Source organism: Chiloscyllium punctatum, chromosome 49 (genome assembly GCF_047496795.1).
Source record: "Chiloscyllium punctatum isolate Juve2018m chromosome 49, sChiPun1.3, whole genome shotgun sequence".
In the NCBI taxonomy this organism is placed as follows: Eukaryota; Metazoa; Chordata; class Chondrichthyes; order Orectolobiformes; family Hemiscylliidae; genus Chiloscyllium; species Chiloscyllium punctatum.
This window is the reverse complement of record NC_092787.1, coordinates 32196661-32214068: the sequence shown is the minus strand read 5'-3', so window position 1 is coordinate 32214068 and position 17408 is coordinate 32196661. Positions and strand designations below refer to the sequence as shown.

At 44.1% G+C, this 17408-nt stretch overlaps 1 long non-coding RNA gene across 2 annotated transcripts in view; it reads left to right on the top strand.

Moving 5' to 3' along the window:
- The first annotated feature begins 8100 nt into the window (after nucleotides 1-8100).
- The window catches only part of LOC140469543 (uncharacterized), a 47190-nt gene continuing 37882 nt past the window's right edge, over nucleotides 8101-17408 (top strand). For both annotated transcript variants that reach the window (XR_011956144.1, XR_011956143.1), the window contains exon 1: nucleotides 8101-8191. This is a non-coding gene — a long non-coding RNA (uncharacterized lncRNA). The remainder of the gene's footprint in view (nucleotides 8192-17408) is intronic.

Below are 17408 nucleotides of genomic sequence, written 5' to 3'. Positions count from 1 at the left end.
TAGACGCAGTTAGCACCAGGAGGAACAGAGTCTGTGATAGATAATGTCAGCACCAGGAAGAACACAGTCTGTGATAGACACTGTCAGCACAAGGAAGAACACAGTCACTGATTGACGCTGTCAGCACCAGAAAGAACACAGTCTGTGATAGATGCTGTTAGCAGCATGAAGAACACAGTCTGTGTTAGATGCTGTCAGCACCAGGAAGAACACAGTCTGTGATAGACACTGTCAGCACCAGGAAGAACACAGTCTGTGATAGACGCTTTCAGCACCAGGAAGAACACAGTCTGTGATAGACACTGTCAGCACCAGGAAGAACACAGTCTGTGATAGACGCTGTCAGCTGCAAGAAGAATAGTCTTTGATAGACGCTGTCAGCACCAGGAAGAACACAGTCTGTGATAGACGCTGTCACCACCAGGAAGAACACAGTCTGTGATAGACACTGTCAGCACCAGGAAGAACACAGTCTTTGATAGACACTGTCAGCACCAGGAAGAACACAGTCTGTGATAGACACTGTCAGCACCAGGAAGAACACAGTCTGTGATAGACGCTGTCAGCACCACAAAGAACACATATCTGTGATAGACGCTGTCAGCACCAGGAGGATCACAGTCTGTTATAGACGCTGTTAGCGCCAGGAGGAAAATACTCTCTGATAGACGCTGTTAGCATCAGTGAGAACACATTCTATGAGAGATACTGTCAGCACCAGGAAGAACACAGTCTGCGATGGACACGGTCAGCACCAGAAAAAACACAGTCTGTGATAGACGCTGTCAGCACCAGGAAGAACACAGTCTGTGATAGACACTGTCAGGCACCAGGAAAAAAAGTCTGTCATAGAAGCTGTCCGCACCAGGAAGAACACAGTTAGTGATTGACACTGTCATAACCAGGATGAACACAGTCTGCGATGGACGCTGTCAGCTGTAAGAAGAATACAGTCTGTGATGGACGCTGTCACCACCAGGAAGAACACAGTCTGTGATAGACGCTGACAGCACCAGGAAGAACACAGTCTGTGATAGATGCTGTCAACACTAGGAAGAACACGCTCTGTATTTGACTCTGTCAGCACCAGGAAGAACAGTCTGTGATAGACACTGGGAGAACCAGGAAGAACGCAGTCTGTGATAAACACTGTCAGTACTAGGAAGAACACAGTCTGTGATAGACGCTGTTAGCACCAGGAGGAAAATATTCTCTGAAAGACGCTGTTAGCATCAGTTAGAACACATTCTGTGAGAGACACTGTCAGCACCAGGAAGAACACAGTATGTGATAGACACTGTCAGCACCAGGAAGAACACAGTATGTGATAGACGCTGTCAGATGCAAGAGGAATACAGTCTGTGATAGACGCTGTCAACACCAGGAAGAACACAGTCTGTGATAGACACTGTCAGCACCAGGATGAGCACAGTCTGTGATAGACACTGTCAGCACCAGGAAGAACACAGTCTGTGATAGACGCTGTTAGCATCAGTTAGAACACATTCTGTGAGAGACACTGTCAGCACCAGGAAGAACACAGTCTGTGATAGATGCTGTCAGCACCAGGAAGAACGCAGTCTGTGATAGACACTGTCAGAACCAGGAAGAATACAGTCTGTGATAGACACTGTTAGCACCAGATTCTGCCTCAATCCAAGACCCCTTTTACCTCACAATATTTGAGCAGGTCATTACCACCAATTCTCCCCTCAATTAAATTTGTCTCCTACTGTTCTCTTTCTCAATTTAGGGCAATTGTAGTTTGTTAACTGCCTTATTACTGCTCTAACCCATCTTATTAATATTCCGCTTCCTATCTTATCTGATACATCAAATAAACTAGGCATCCAGAATTCTTCATATGACTATATTACTATAATTGTCCCTATTAGTGCTACAAAATACAAGAGTTACTCCCCCCAACACCCTTCCCCCTCCCCGCCGAAGTAAGGAACTTTCATCACCTATTTACATGTGGTTGTAGCCATTTATTGAAAGTTTTTTAGATTAGATTAGATTAGATTAGATTAGATTACTTACAGTGTGGAAACAGGCCCTTCGGCCCAACAAGTCCACACCGCCCCGCCGAAGCGCAACCCATCCATACCCCTACATATACCCCTTACCTAACACTACGGACAATTTAGCATGGCCAATTCACCTGCCCTGCACATCTTTGGACTGTGGGAGGAAACCGGAGCACCCGGAGGAAACCCACGCAGACACGGGGAGAACGTGCAAACTCCACACAGTCAGTCGCCTGAGGCGGGAATTGAACCCAGGTCTCTGGCGCTGTGAGGCAGCAGTGCTAACCATTGTGCCACCGTGCCGTTCTTTCATGGGAGTAAGCATCACTAATTGGGGCAGCAGTTATTGTCTGTTTCTTATTGCATCTAAATTCCAATGAGTATAATCCCAATCTACTTATTCTCTCCTCATAAACCAACTCCCTCAACTCTGGAATCAACCCAGTGAACCTCTTCTGCACTCCCTCCAGTGCCAGTACATCCTTTCTCAAGTAAGGAGACCAAATCTGCACACAGTACTCTAGATGTGTCCCCACCAGCAACCTATGCAGCTGCAACATAACCTCCCTGCTTTTAAACTCAATCTCTTTAGCAATGAAGAACAAAATTCCATTTGCCTTCCTAATTACCTGTTGTACCTGCAGACCAACCTTCTGTGATTTATGCACAAGGATACCCAGGTCCCTCTGCAAAGCAGTTGGCTGCAATTTTTTTACCATTCAAGTAATAATCCTTTTTACTGTTACTCTAACCAAAATGGATGACTTCGCATTTATTAACATTGTATTCCATCTACCAAACCTCTGCCCACTCACTTAAACTATCTATGTCCCTCTGCAGACTTTCACAGTTCTCTGCATACTTCTTAGCATCATCTTAGCATCAATCGCAAACTTTGACACCTGACATATGGTCCCCAACTCGAAATCATCTCTGTAAATTGTGAATAATTGCAGTCACAACATTGTTCCCTAAGGCACACCACTAGTTACTGATTGCCAACCAGAAAAGCACTCATTCATCCCCACTCTTTGCTTCCTGTTAGTTAACCAATCCACTGTCCATGTTAATACATTGCCAGTATCTCCATCTATCTTGTTCATATGCTGCAGCCTTTTGTGTGGCACCTTGTTGAATGCCTTTTGGAAATTTAGATACACCACATCTACTGGGTCCCCATTGCACATAACGTCTTCATAGAATTCTAGTAGATTAAGCAAGACCTGCCCTTCATGAACCCATGCTGCATCTGCCCAATGGGACAATATCTAACTAGATGCCTTGCTATTTCTTCCTTGATAATAGACTCAACATTTTTATGTTTTCTTTTCAGTTGCTGTACCTATGGCCCAAAACACCTCTCCCTATTTCCTTTGAGTCCATTTAGAAAGTTATTAATGGTTCTATAAGCTTGTTTATTATACACCCTCCCATGCAGAAGCCACAGCTACAGTGACCTGTTTGAAACCCCATCCCCCTTCTCAAGCTCCCAGTCCCCTCCAATTCACTATGAAGTCTCACCCTGTTTATTTCAAGGTCCCCCATTATTGTCACTATTCCCTCTGAGAACCAGTGTGTTGAAGCCCATCCCAATGACTTCTTTGACTGCCCTGAAACATTCAGTGACAATTATTAACCACAGTCTCTTGAGTAAATGTTGTCTTATTGCACCCATCCCCACCCACACCTGACTTGGCAAGACAGCTCCTACTCCTGACAACCCACCACCTGGACTGACTCCACAACAGCCCAACTGACTTACCAGTAACTCCCACCCTACTTGGACTTGACCTGCAGGACTGACCATGGCCCAATCCCAGTACTTACAGATTCATGTAGGACCAAGTGCCTGTCTCAGCGAGTGTAATAGGACATGCTGTTTGACTGATGTGGTGGTACCCCATGATTAAGTGTAGTCTCCCTTTAACCCACTGAGGACTCTTTCCATTTGGCTTTCACGCATCGTCATTTGTTTAAAGCACATTCAGTCTGTTGCTGCACAAACTGCTGACCAATGATGTAGCACGATGCTACACAAAAACTGATTCACCCCCATCTGACTAATAGATGACAGTTTAGTGCTCCCCACTGTCACAAACTGGCAGCTCCCTCTCTACATTCAAACAAAAGCTAGATTACAGAAGCTGGCAGGAAAAAATGAGGACTGCAGATGCTGGAGATCAGAGTTGAGAGTTTGGTGCTGGAAAAGCACAGCAGGTCAGGCAGCATCCAAGGGACAGGAGAATCGACGTTTCAGGCATAAGCCCTTCATCAGGAATGAGGCTTGTGGGCTGGGGGGGCTGAGAGATAAGTGGGAGGGGAGTAGGGCTGGTGGCGAAGGTAAAAGGGCATGCAGGTCTTGGGCCTCCTTCATTGCTAACCCTTACCACCCGATGCCTGGAGGAAGAGTGCCTCATATTCCGCCTTGGGATCCTGCAACCACACGGGATCAATGTGGATTTCAACACTTTCCTCATTTCCCCTCCCCTCACATTATCCTGGTCCCAAGCCTCCAAATAGGCACCGCCCTCCGGACCTGTTCATCACCGTTTCCATCTATCCACTCCACTCTCCTCTCTGGCCAATCACCTTCATCTACCTATCACATTCTCAGCTACCTTCCCCCCCAACACCACCCCTCTCCCATTTATCTCTCAGCCCCCGGCACACAAGCCTCATTCCTGATGAAGGGCTTATGCCTGAAACGTCAATTCTTCTGCTCCTCGGATGCTGCCTGACCTACTGTGCTTTTCCAGCATCACACTCTTGAATGCAGAAGCTGGCACCCTGGAACTGAGTACCAAAGCTCTTGGACATTAAAAAAGGAATGTGAGTGAACCATAGACTGGGAGCCTCTAAGTAAACAGTCAAGTGAGTGAACGTAAGTGATTAAGCTGCGTGAGTGCCAAATTCTGTTGTGCAGTACATGAAAAGCATGTGTGCCCCTACATAGAAAATGACCTAATAGAAAGATACAAGTTGTATGCAACCTTAAATCCAAAGTGTTGAAGGTCTAAAGTGGCCTCTGAGCTGATCCAAGAGCAAGCAGGATGATGTGGTGAGGCTGGTGGTTCACTGACACTGACATGCGTTGATGAAGGATCAATGAGGATGATAGTCAGAGAGGATGCTGCAATGTTGTTCTGAAAATGCAGTTGCATGATGTCCAAGACATGCATTCAGCAAGTTGCAGTTGTCAAGAATCCACTTTGTTTCACCTGCTGGGGATTTGCACCATCTAATTTTTTGGCAGGAGAAAGGAAAATTGGATTTGCAAACAAGTCAGGTGAGTTGGGCTTTAATGAGATAAAATGTGTGGAAATAACCTTTCAAGGGTAAGATTCTGAAATAGCTAGATAAGGCTTCAGAAGAACCCACCAGGGATGTTTCAATTTGCAAAATAGTGTAAAATGGGTGATTGAGAATTGACATTCTATTGATCTGCTTTTTAACTTTTTGGCCTGTTTACTATCTTTCTCAATTTTCCAACTTGCTGTCATCACACTCTACCCCCAAAGGATGAAATGCAAGAAACTACAGTTACTGTCACTTGTTGGAATAGAATCTATCTATTTAATTATTCAACACAAGTAAGATAAAGTGACTATGTATTTTCAATTTAAGGTGGGGATTGAATGTGATACTTTTAAAGACTGAAATAAGATTCTATAAAAGATAAAATATTTTATCAGTTATTTTATTCTATGCATGGAAACGAACATTGACACTGATGTTCCATTCATACTCACACAATATTTCACACAATCATTTTCTTTGCTTGAAATCAAACATCAAAAAGATCCAGTCCCAGGGTATGTTAATCTTGTACATTTTACACAATGTGCTACCAAACTAAATAAATAAGGTATGTAGGAAGCCTATATATTTTTCAATAAATTTATTTTAACTCAGTTTTCAGCCTTCAGTTCTTTAAGTTGTTCATTCCTTTCTCTCAAAAGCTGAATCTGTTTGACGCATTTCCTTTTCCAATTTGAAAGTTAATTGTTCTTTAAAACATGCACAATCTTGCAGTTTCATTCATTTCCTGTCTCCCTAATGGAAAAACTTGGGAGTCTTGGATTTGTGCTTCAATCAAATTTGCATCAAAATAAATTGCATTTAAAGTTCAAGCATGTTATTCATTCCAAGTATCAAAATGCAAATACCTAAAGGAGATGATAAATATAAGGTTTAGGAATAAATAATGTTTTCTCTGTTGTTTCTTTACTGGCTACAACAAAGACATACTTCAAAACTCTCCAGGAGTTCCCATTGGCATGTAATGTCCTTGTTGCAATACCCTGAAGGCTGTCCTTCTTTAATTCTTTCATTATTTTGATGGCTATGCAAGAGTTAATTGCCCATCCCTAATTCTTCTGAAGAAGATGGTGGTGAGTTGCCTTGAAGTTCTTGAAATATAGAATACCTATAGTGCTGTAGGGAAAAAGTTCCAGGATTTTGATCCAGTGATATATTTCCAAATCACAATAGTATATATGCTCTTGTTGTCTAGGTGGCAGAGGTCATAGGTTTGGTAGATGTTTTTGAAAAAATTTTGGGTGATTGTTGTGGTGTTTCTTATAAATGGACACACATCAGGCATTGTGGATTGATATAAAGGGAGTGGATATTATGAGCATATGTAATCAGGAGCAGAAGTAAGCCCATTGAGCCTGTTGCACGATTCAATAAAAACATGGCTAATCGGTTTGTTCTTTTGACTTCCACATTCCAATCTATTCCCAATTTAATATTATATTCCCCTGCCTAACAATATTGCACTTCCACTTTGAAAATATTCAATGAGCTGGCGTCTATCACTTTATGAGGTAGAAAATTCCAAAGTCTCTCAACCCTCAGAAATAAAAAAAATTACCTCATCTTCATCCCAAAGGAGTGACCTCTAATTTTCTGGATTGATGCACAAGAATAGACATTCATTTCTACATCAACCTTATAAAGCCATTTCAGGATCTCATTCACATCAATTAAGTCATCTCTCACTCTTCTAAACTCTTTTGGAAACAAGTTCAGTCTATCTAATCTTTCCCCAACTCATTCCAGATATTAATTTATTCAAACTCCTCTGATCTTCCTTGGTTTAACAAGGAAACTGTAACTGCTGACAAAGCTCAATACATGGTCTTGCCAATGCCTGCATAACTGATATATAAAAACCTTACTTTTACATTCAATTCCTCTCATGAGAAAGGATATCATCATATTAGCCTTCTTCATTACTTGCTGCATGTGCTTACTAACATTTTATATCTCATGTACCAGAATCACCTAAGCCTCTCTGCACCTCAGAACCTGCAATCATTCCCCATTTCCACAGTATTCTGCTTTATTATTCTTACCAAAGCGAACAACTTCATGTTTCCAAGTTATACTAGCAAATCTTTGCCCACTCATTTAATCTATTTCTGCAAAAATCTTATATTTTCTTCACAACATATGTTCCTGCCTATTTTTGTGTCATCTGCAAATTTAGCTACCAGGCTCACCTCCCCTTCATCTAAGTCAGTAATGTAAATTGTAATAAGTTGAAGCTCCAGCACAGAACCGCACAGGAGTCCACTCGTCACAACCTGCCCATCAGACAAGGACCAATTTGTACATAACCTTTGTTCTCTATCCATGAGCTTTTATTTTGCACAATAACCTTTGATATGGTACCTTACCAAATTCCTTTGGTAAATCCAAGTACAGGCAAACACGGGCTTTTCTTTTATCCACAACATATGTTACTCCTTCAAAGAATTCTAATAAATTGGTCAAACGTGATTTCCCCTTCATGAAACCGCACTGACTTTCTGATTATCTTGAGTTTTCTGAGGGTGCAGTAATAATATCTTTAATGATCAATTCTAACACCTTACCTGTTACTGATAACAAGCTAGAGGTCCTACAGTTTCCAGTTTTCTGCCTCCCTCCTTTCTTGAACAGAGGGAATATATTTGCTATTTCCTAGTCTGATGGAACATTTCCTGAATATAGGAATTTTTGAATCATTAATACCAATACATCTACTACATCTTGAACAACTTCTTTTCAGACTCTAGAATATTGAAGGTAGTGGATGTCATCCAGCCAAGTGAGTTGTTTTGTCCTGGATGGTGTTAAGTTTCTGGAGTGCTGTTGGAGTTCCACTCATCCAGGTAAGTGGGGAGCATTCCATCACATTCCTGATTTGTGTTTTGTAGTTGTTGGACGGGCTTTGGGGATTCAGAAGGTGCGGTGCTTGCTTCAGAAATACAAGCCTGTGACCTGCTCTTGGTAACTGGATCAGTTCAGTTTCTGTTAATGGTAACCCCCCCAGAATATTGATAAAAGGAGAATTCAACAATGGTAATATTGTTGAATATCAGGGACACTTGTGTAGCATGAATGTTATTTGCTACTTGTCAACCAAGCCTGAATGTTGTCTGGACTTTGATGCAAATGCACACCAATTGCATCAGTATCTGAGTATTTGCAAATGGTTACTAAATATTGTGCAGTCACAAGAGACCGTCCAAATCTCTGACTTTATGATGGAAGAACATTACAGCACAGTGCAGGCCCTTCGGCCCTCGATATTGTGCTGACCTGTCAAACAAATCTGAAGCCTATTTATCCTACACTATTCCATTATCATTCATACGCTTATCCAATGACCATTTAAATGCCCTTAAAGTTGGCGAGTCAACTACTGGTTGCAGGCAAGGTGTTCCACGTTCTTACTACTGAGTAAAGAAACTACCTCTGACCTCTGTCCTATATCTAACACCCCTCAATTTAAAGTTATGTCCCCTCGTGCTAGCCATCACCATCCGAGGACAAAGGCTCTCAGTGTCTATCCTATCTAACCCTCTGATTATCTTATATGTCTCTATTAAGTCACCTCTCAACCTTCTTCTTTTAACAAAAACAGCCTCAAGTCCCTCTGCCTTTCCTCATAAGGCCTTCCCTCCATACCAAGCAACATTCTGGGAAATCTCCTCGACACCCTTTCCAAAGCTTCCACATCCTTCTTACAATGCTGCAACCAGAACTGTACGCAATACTCCAACTGCAGCTGCACCAGAGTTTTGTACGCCTGCAGCATGACCTCCTGCCTCTGAAATTCAATCCCTCTACCAATAAAAGCTAACACATTGTATTCCTTCTTAACAACCCTATCAACCTGGGTGGCAATGTTCAGGGATCTATGTACACGGGCATCAAGCTCCCTCTCCTCATCTACATGATCAAGAATCATACCATTAGCCTTTATTCCTTTTGCTCCTTCCAAAGTGAATCATTTCACATTTTTCCACATTAAATTCCATTTGCCACCTCTCAGCCCAGCTCTGCAGCTTATCCCTCTGTAACCTACAACATCCTTCGACACTATCCACAACTCCACCAACCTTAGTGTCATCCGCAAATTTACTAACCCATCCTTGTACGTCCTCATCCAGGTCATTTATAAAAATGAGAAGCAGCAGTAGCCCCAAAACATATCCTTGTGGTATGCCACTAGCAAATGAACTCCAGGATGAACATTTCCCATCAATCACTACCTTCTGTCTTCTTTCAGCTAGCCCATTTCTGATCCAAACAGCTAAATCTCCATCAATCCCATTCCTCCATATTTTCTGCATTACCTTTACTGAAGGTAACCTTTACTGAAATCCATATACAGAGGAACCTCAATTATGAGTATCAATTATCCAAATATCAGATTATCAAAAGGAGATCTCGAGGTCCTGATAGAAACATTACATCAAAAACATGTTTCCAAAACTGATCGCGTCTTTTGTTCACAGTGATTAGAAGTGAACTTGGCTAGCTGAAATGCTGCCGAGAACAGTCTTGGACATCAATGGAAGCCCAGGCACCATCTCCAAATGTGACCTCCCGCCCTCTCTCCCTCCCTCCCCACACACTTTCCCCGTAGTTATACATAGGTGTGTACCTTAAACACCACTTCGCCTTCTCCAACATTGTCTCGTGCAGGGCAAAGGTGGAACCTGTCAAAAAGCTGCAAAAAAAAATGTGTGTGTGTGTGTGTGTGTGTGGATGGGTTGGGGGTGGGGGGGAGGGGACGGTGTTGGATGGGGTTGGGGTTGGGGGGGTGATGTTGAACACGGTTAGGGTTCGGGCAGGGGGATGGTTTTGGATGGGGTTTGGGGTGGTGGGAGTCCAGTGTTGAATAGGGTTGGGGGTCAGGTGAGGAGTGGTGTTGGACGGGACTCAGGGCGGGAAAGGGAAGGGATTGGGGGCGGGGAAGGGACAGTGTTGGACAGGATTAGGGGTGGGAAAGGGACGGTGTTGTACGGGATTGTGGGTGGGGAAGGGACGGTGTTGGACGGGATTGGGGGCAGGGAAGGGACGGAATTAGGGGCAGGGAAGGGATGGTGTTGGACGGGATTGGGGGCGGGGAAGGGACGGGATTAGGGGCGGGGAAGGGACGGTGTTGGATGGAATTGGGGGCGGGGAAGGGACAGGATTGTGGGCGGGGAAGGGACGGTGTTGGACGGGATTGGGGGCGGGGGAGGGGCGGTGTTGGACAGGATTGCGGCAGGGAAGGGACGGGATTAGGGGCGGGGAAAGGATGGTGTTAGACGGGATTAGGGGTAGGGAAGGAACAGTGTCGGACAGGATTGGGGGCGGGGGAGGGGCGGTGTTGGATGGGATTGTGGGCAGGGGAGGGGTGGTGTTGGACGGAATTGGGGCGGTGAAGGGATGGGATTAGGGGCAAGGAAGGGACGTTGTTGGACGGGATTGTGGGCGGGGAGGGGCGGTGTTGGACGGGATTGGGGCGGGGAAGGGATGGGATTAGGCGCAGGGAAGGGACAGTGTTGGACAGGATTGGGGCAGGGAAGGGACAGTGTTGGACAGAATTGTTGGTGGGGAAGAGACGGTGTTGGACGGGATTAGGCGCAGGGAAGGGACAGTGTTGGACAGGATTGTGAGTGGGGAAGGGACGGTGTTGGACAGGATTGTGGGTGGGGTAGGGGCGGTGTTGGACAGGATTAGGGGTGGGGAAGGAACGGTGTTGGACGGGATTAGGCGCAGGGAAGGGACGGTGTTGGACGGGATTAGGCGCAGGGAAGGGACAGTGTTGGACGGGATTGTGAGTGGGGAAGGGACGGTGTTGGACAGGATTGTGGGTGGGGTAGGGGCGGTGTTGGACAGGATTAGGGGTGGGGAAGGAACGGTGTTGGACGGGATTAGGCGCAGGGAAGGGACGGTGTTGGACGGGATTAGGCGCAGGGAAGGGACAGTGTTGGACGGGATTGGGGCAGGGAGGGACGGTGTTGGACGGGATTGTGGGCGGGGAAGGGACGGTGTTGGACGGGATTGGGAGATGGGGGAAGCGTGGTGGTTTTGGAAGGGGGTTGGGGTGAAGTGTTGAACAGGGAGGAAGGGGGTGGTGTTGGACGTGGTTGGGGCAAGGGGAAGGGAGCGGTGTTGGATGGGGTTAGGGGGCAGGATGGAAGAGGGCGATGTTGGACAGGGTTGAGGATCGGGGGAAGGGGCGGTGTTGGACATGGTTGGGAGGCAGAGGGATAGTGGAGTTGAGGAGGGTTGGGGATGGGGGATCGCGCATGGTGTGCTTTTGCCTAGTCTCCTGAATGCGTAGCAGACTTAACAGAAATCTCCGAGCCCCAGAGGAGAGGCATTTAATCAATTAAGCGAATAATCAATTATCCGAATGAAATCATGCTCGCCCGTCTCACCTGGATAATTGAGTTCAGGAAAGTTTCCTCAAGCAGCAGAGAGGGTCTTACTCGGGAAGGAGCAAAACCCAACCTACTCTTGGGAAGTAAGGCATGACAGGTGACGACAGTGACAGTGGGGCGGGGGGGGGCATTTGGGACCAATGATCATAGTTCTATTAATTTTAAAATCGCTATGAAGAGGGACAAAACGAGTCCACAAGTTCAAGTTCTAAATTTGGACAAAGTGAATTTTAGTGAAATTAGACAGGAGCTTGCAGGGGTTGATTGGACTAGTTTCTTTGCAGGCAAAGGGACCTCTGGCACGTGGGAGGCCTTTAAAACCAGGATAGCTAGAGTTCAAGGTCTATATGCTCCTGTGAGGATGAAGGGCAAGGTTGGCAGGAATAGGAATCTCTGGATGACAAGAGATAATGAGACTTTGACCAGAAAAAAAGAAGGAGGCTTGTTTCAGGTACAGGTAACTGGGATCAAAGGAATCCCTGGAGGTAGACAGGGAACACAGGAGTTTTCTGAAGAAGAAAATCAGGAAGGTGAAAATGGGGCATGAAATAGCCTTGGCTGAGAAAATTAGGGTGAATCCAAAGAGGTTCTTTAAGTCTAATAAAAGAAAAAGAATAACTGACAAAATAGGGCTCCTTAAGGACCAAACTGGACATGTATGGGTAGACCCACAGGAGATGGGTGAGATCCTCAATGAATATCTCTCCACTATGTTTATCGGAAGAAAGACATGAAGACTTGGGAAGTTGGGGAAGTTAGTCATGATATTTTGGGGACAGTCCATATCACAGTAGAGGAGGTGTTGGACACATTAGAATGTATGAAGGTGGATAAGTCTCCTGGTACTGACCAGATATATTCAAGAACACTGCAAAATGCTAGAGAAGAAAGTTGTGGGAGGCCCAGTTCATATTTTTGCATCATTGTCAGCCACAGGTGAGAAAACTAGAGGGTAGCAAATGTTGTGCTTTATTTAAGAAAGGCTGCAAAGAAAAACTTGGGAACTATTGACCGGTAAGCTTAACATCTGTGGTAGGTAAGTTACTTGAGAAAATTCTGAGGCATAAGATATATATGCATCTGGAAAGATGGGGTTTGATTAGTCAGCATGACTTTATGCATGGGAGATCATGCCTCACAAATTTGTTTGATTTCTTTGAAGTCACCAGGAAGGTTGATGAGGACAGGGCAGTAGACTTAATCTATATGGATTTCAGTAAGGCCTTTGATAGGGTTCCACATGGCAGGCTGCTCTGGAAGGTTAGATTGCATGAAATCCAGAACGAGTTTTCAAATTAGATACAAAATTGTCTTGATGGTAAGAAGCAGAGGGTAACAATGGAAGGATGCTTGTTGGGCTGGAGGCCTGTGACTAGTGGAGTGCCTCAGGGGTCAGTGCTGGGGCCATTGCCATTTGTTGTCTATATCAATTGAGTCATTAAGTTGTACAGCACGGAAACAGACCTTTCGGTCCAACTCATCCATGCTGACCAGATATCCCAATCCAATCTAGTCCCACTTACCAGCACCTGGCCCATATCCCTCCAAACCCTTCCTATTCATATACCAATCCAGATGCCTTTTAAATGTTGCAATTGTATGAGACTCCACCACTTCCTCTAGCATTCCATTCCACACATGCACCACCTGCTGTGCGAAAAAATTGTGTCTTACGTCCCTTCAATATCTTCCCCTCTCACGCTAAACCTATGCCCTCTAGTTCTGGACACCCCGACCTCAGGGAAAAGACTTTGCCTATTTATCCTATCCATGCCCCTCATAATTTTGTAAACCTCTATAAGGTCACCCCTCAGCCTCTGAAACTCCAGGGAAAACAGCCTCAGCCTATTCAACCTCTCCCTATAGCTCAAATCCTCCGAACCAGGCAACATTCTTGTAAATCTTTTCTGAACCCTTTTAAGTTTCACAACATCCATCCAATAGGAAGGAGATCAGAATTGCACGCAATATTCCAAAAGTCGTCTAACCAATGTCTTGTACAGCCACAACATGATCTCCCAACTCCTGTACTCAATACTCTGACCAATAAAGGAAAGCATATCAAACGCCTTCTTCACTATCCTATCTACCTGCACCTCTACTTTGAAGGAGCTATGAACCTGCACTCCAAGATCTCTTTGTTCAGCAATACTCTATAGGACCTTATCATTAAGTGTATAAGACCTGCAAGGATTTGCTTTCCTAAAATCCAAAACCTTGAATATATCTAAATTAAACTTCATCTGCCACTTCTTAGCCCGTTGGCTCATCTGATCAAGATCCCATTATAATCTGAAATAACCTTCTTCACTGTCCACTACACCTCCAATTTTGGTGTCATTTGCAAACTTACTAACTATACCTCTTAAGCTCACATCCAAATCATTAATGTAAATGATGAAAAGTAGAGGGCCCAGCACCAATCCTTGTGGCACTCCACTGGTCACAGGCCTCCAGTCTGAAAAACAACCCTCCACCACTACCCTCTGTCTTCTACCTTTGAGCCAGTTCTCTAACTAAATGGCTAGTTCTCCCTTTATTCCATGAGATACTACTATTCTCAAGGAGCTCCTTTTTAAATTCCTGCCTATCTCCCTTCAGAATCTCAACCTTTTCCTTCCTATGTCATTGGTTCCAATTTGTACAATGATCTCCTGCTGGGCCCTCTCCCCTTTGACAACATTCTGCACTCTCTGAGACATCCTTGATCTTGGCATGAGGGAAGCAATACGCCATTCTGATTTTTTGCTGCTGGTCACAGAAATGTCTGTCTGTGCCTCGGACTAGGCAGTCCCCTAACACAATCAATTTCTTGGAACCCGACGTTGCATTAGAGCTAGTCTCAATACCAGAAACTTGGTTGTTTGTGCTACATTCCCCTGAGAATCCATCACACCCTACATTTTCCAATACAACATACTTATTTGAAATGGGAACAGCCACAGAAAACTCCTGCACTACCTGCCTACCTCTCTTACCTTTCCTGGAGTTAACCCGTCTATGTGACTGTATCTGCGGCTTTTCTCCCTTCCTATAACTGCCATCCATCACACCCTCTTGCTCTTGTAAATGCCTCACTGCCTCTCACTGTCGCTTGAACCGTTCCATTCGATCTGATAGGATTCGCAACCAACAGCATGTATTCCAGATATAACCTCAGTAGCACGTAATCTCTCCCTAACTCCCACCTCTGACAAGACGACCATATCACTCTACTAAAGGCCATTTTCGCTTCTTCCAATCTGCAGACCCAGAAAACAGCCCCGTCTTATTCCTCTATAAAACACTGCTTCAGGCCACTTCAATACTTATGGCTTATATTTTTAAGTTTAATCAAGATACATATCTCAATAAAACATATAATCAAGAAAGAACCCACTCTATCCACTGCTGCAGATTTGCAGCAAGGCCCCAAGGCCACACTTAAAACTATTCACTTATCTGTTTCTGTGTTGTGAGCTCTCCCAAACAGTTAGATCAGTTGTGAATTTCACTGTTTGTTCATTTTCCCAGATGCACTCCAATGTACAGCGATACATGAATTCAACAGCGAAGGCAGTAACTGCGCAGGCTTACTGCTGTGTCAGGTAGCAGTGTGGGTTTCTCTCTCTTTCTCTCTCTCTTTCTCCCTCTCTCTCTTTCTCTCCCTCTCTTTCTCTCTCTCTCTCTTTCTCTCCCTCTCTTTCTTTCTCTCTTTCTTTCTCTTTCTCTCTCCTGCATTGACCTCACCATGTGCTGTCTTTGTCTGTTCAGTTGAATCTGATTAGTTGGCTCTGATTTTCCAAATGTTCTGCTGTTAACTTCCTTAATAATTATAGAACATAGAACATTACAGCACAGTACAGGCCCTTCAGCCCTCAATGTTGCGCTGATCTATCATACCAATCTGAAGCCCATTTAACCGACACTATTCCATATACATTCCATATACATATGCTTGACAAATGACGACTTAAATGTACTTAACATTGACGAATCTATTACGTTGCAGGCAAAGCATTCCATACCTTTACTACTCTCTCAGCAAAGAAACTACCTCTGCCATCTGTCCTATATCTATCACCCCTCAATTTAAAGCTATGCCCCATCGTGCTCACCATCACCATACTTGGAAAAAGGCTCTCCCTGTCCACCCTATCTAACCCTCTAATTATCTTATATGTCTCTATTAAGTCACCTCTCAACCTTCTTCTCTCTAATAAAAACAGCCTCAAGTCCCTCAGCCTTTCCTCATAAGACCTTCCCTCCATACCAGGCAACATTCAAGTAAATCTCCTCTGCACCCTTTCCAAAGCTTCCACATCCTTCTTATAATGCGGTGACTAGAACTGTACACAATACTCCAAGTGCGGCCGCGCCAGAGTTTTGTACGACTGTAGCATAACCTCATGATTCCGAAACTCAATCCCTCTATTTATAAAAGTTAAAACACTGTATGCCTTTTTAACAACCCTGTCAACCTGTGTGGAAACTTTCAAGGATCTGTGTACCTGGACACCGCGATCTCTCTGCTCATCTACACTACCAAGAATCTTACCATTAGCCCAGTACTTTGCATTCCGGTTACTCCGACCAAAGTGAATCACCTCACACTTGTCCGCATTAAACTCCATTTGCCACCTCTCAGCCCAAATCCGCAGCTTATCTATGTCTCTCTGTAATCTACAATATCCTTCGTCACTATCCACAATTCCATCGATCTTAGTGTCATCTGTAAATTTACTAACCCACCCTTCTATGCCCTCATCCAGGTCGTTTATAAAAATGACGAACAGCAGTGGGCCCAACACCGACCCTTGCGGTACACCACTAGTAACTGGACTCCAGGATGAACATTTCCCACAACCACCACCCTCTGTCTTCTTTCAGCAAGCCAATTACTGATCCAAACTGCTATATCTCCCACTATCCCATTCTTCCGCATTTTGTACAATAGCCTACTGTGGGGAACCTTATCGATTTTCCAACAATAGAGGTTTGACTAATTGGCCTATAGTGACCCACTTTTAGCATCCCTCCCTTTTTGATTAGGGGTGTTCCATTTGTAGTCTTCCAATCCTCTGGAACCTCTTGGAAAATTGCAAAATATCTCTATAGCTATCTCTTTTAGGATCTTCGGATGCAAGCCATCAGGGCCAGGAAACATATATACTTTAGCCCCATCAGTTTGGCCTATACTTTTGTGATGGCGATAGTTTTTTATTTGTATATGCTTTAGTATTTATTGGGATGTTTAAAATATCTTATCAGTAAAAACTGTTACAAATATTTGTTTAACTCCATGCCATTTCCTAAAACTACCTTCCCAATTCATTTTCTAAGAGCCTATGTTTAATTTGACATCCCTCTTTCTTTTTATATATTTACAGAAACTCTTGTTGCCAGTTTTTAATATCTTTGCTAGCTTACCCTTGTAATTTATTTTCTGTCTTTATTATCCTTTTAGTTATCCTTTGCTGGATTCTGAATTTATCTCAAATTTCAGGGTTATCACTGACTTTGACCTCTTTATCTGCTTTTACTTTCAACTTAATTCTCTCCTTACTTCTTTGGTTAGCTATGTTTGGTTTATCCCTCTCTTAGACATTTTCTCCCTTACTAGGATGTATTTTTGCTGAGAGTCATAAATTACCTCCTTCAATGTCTTGCACTGTTTGCTTACTAT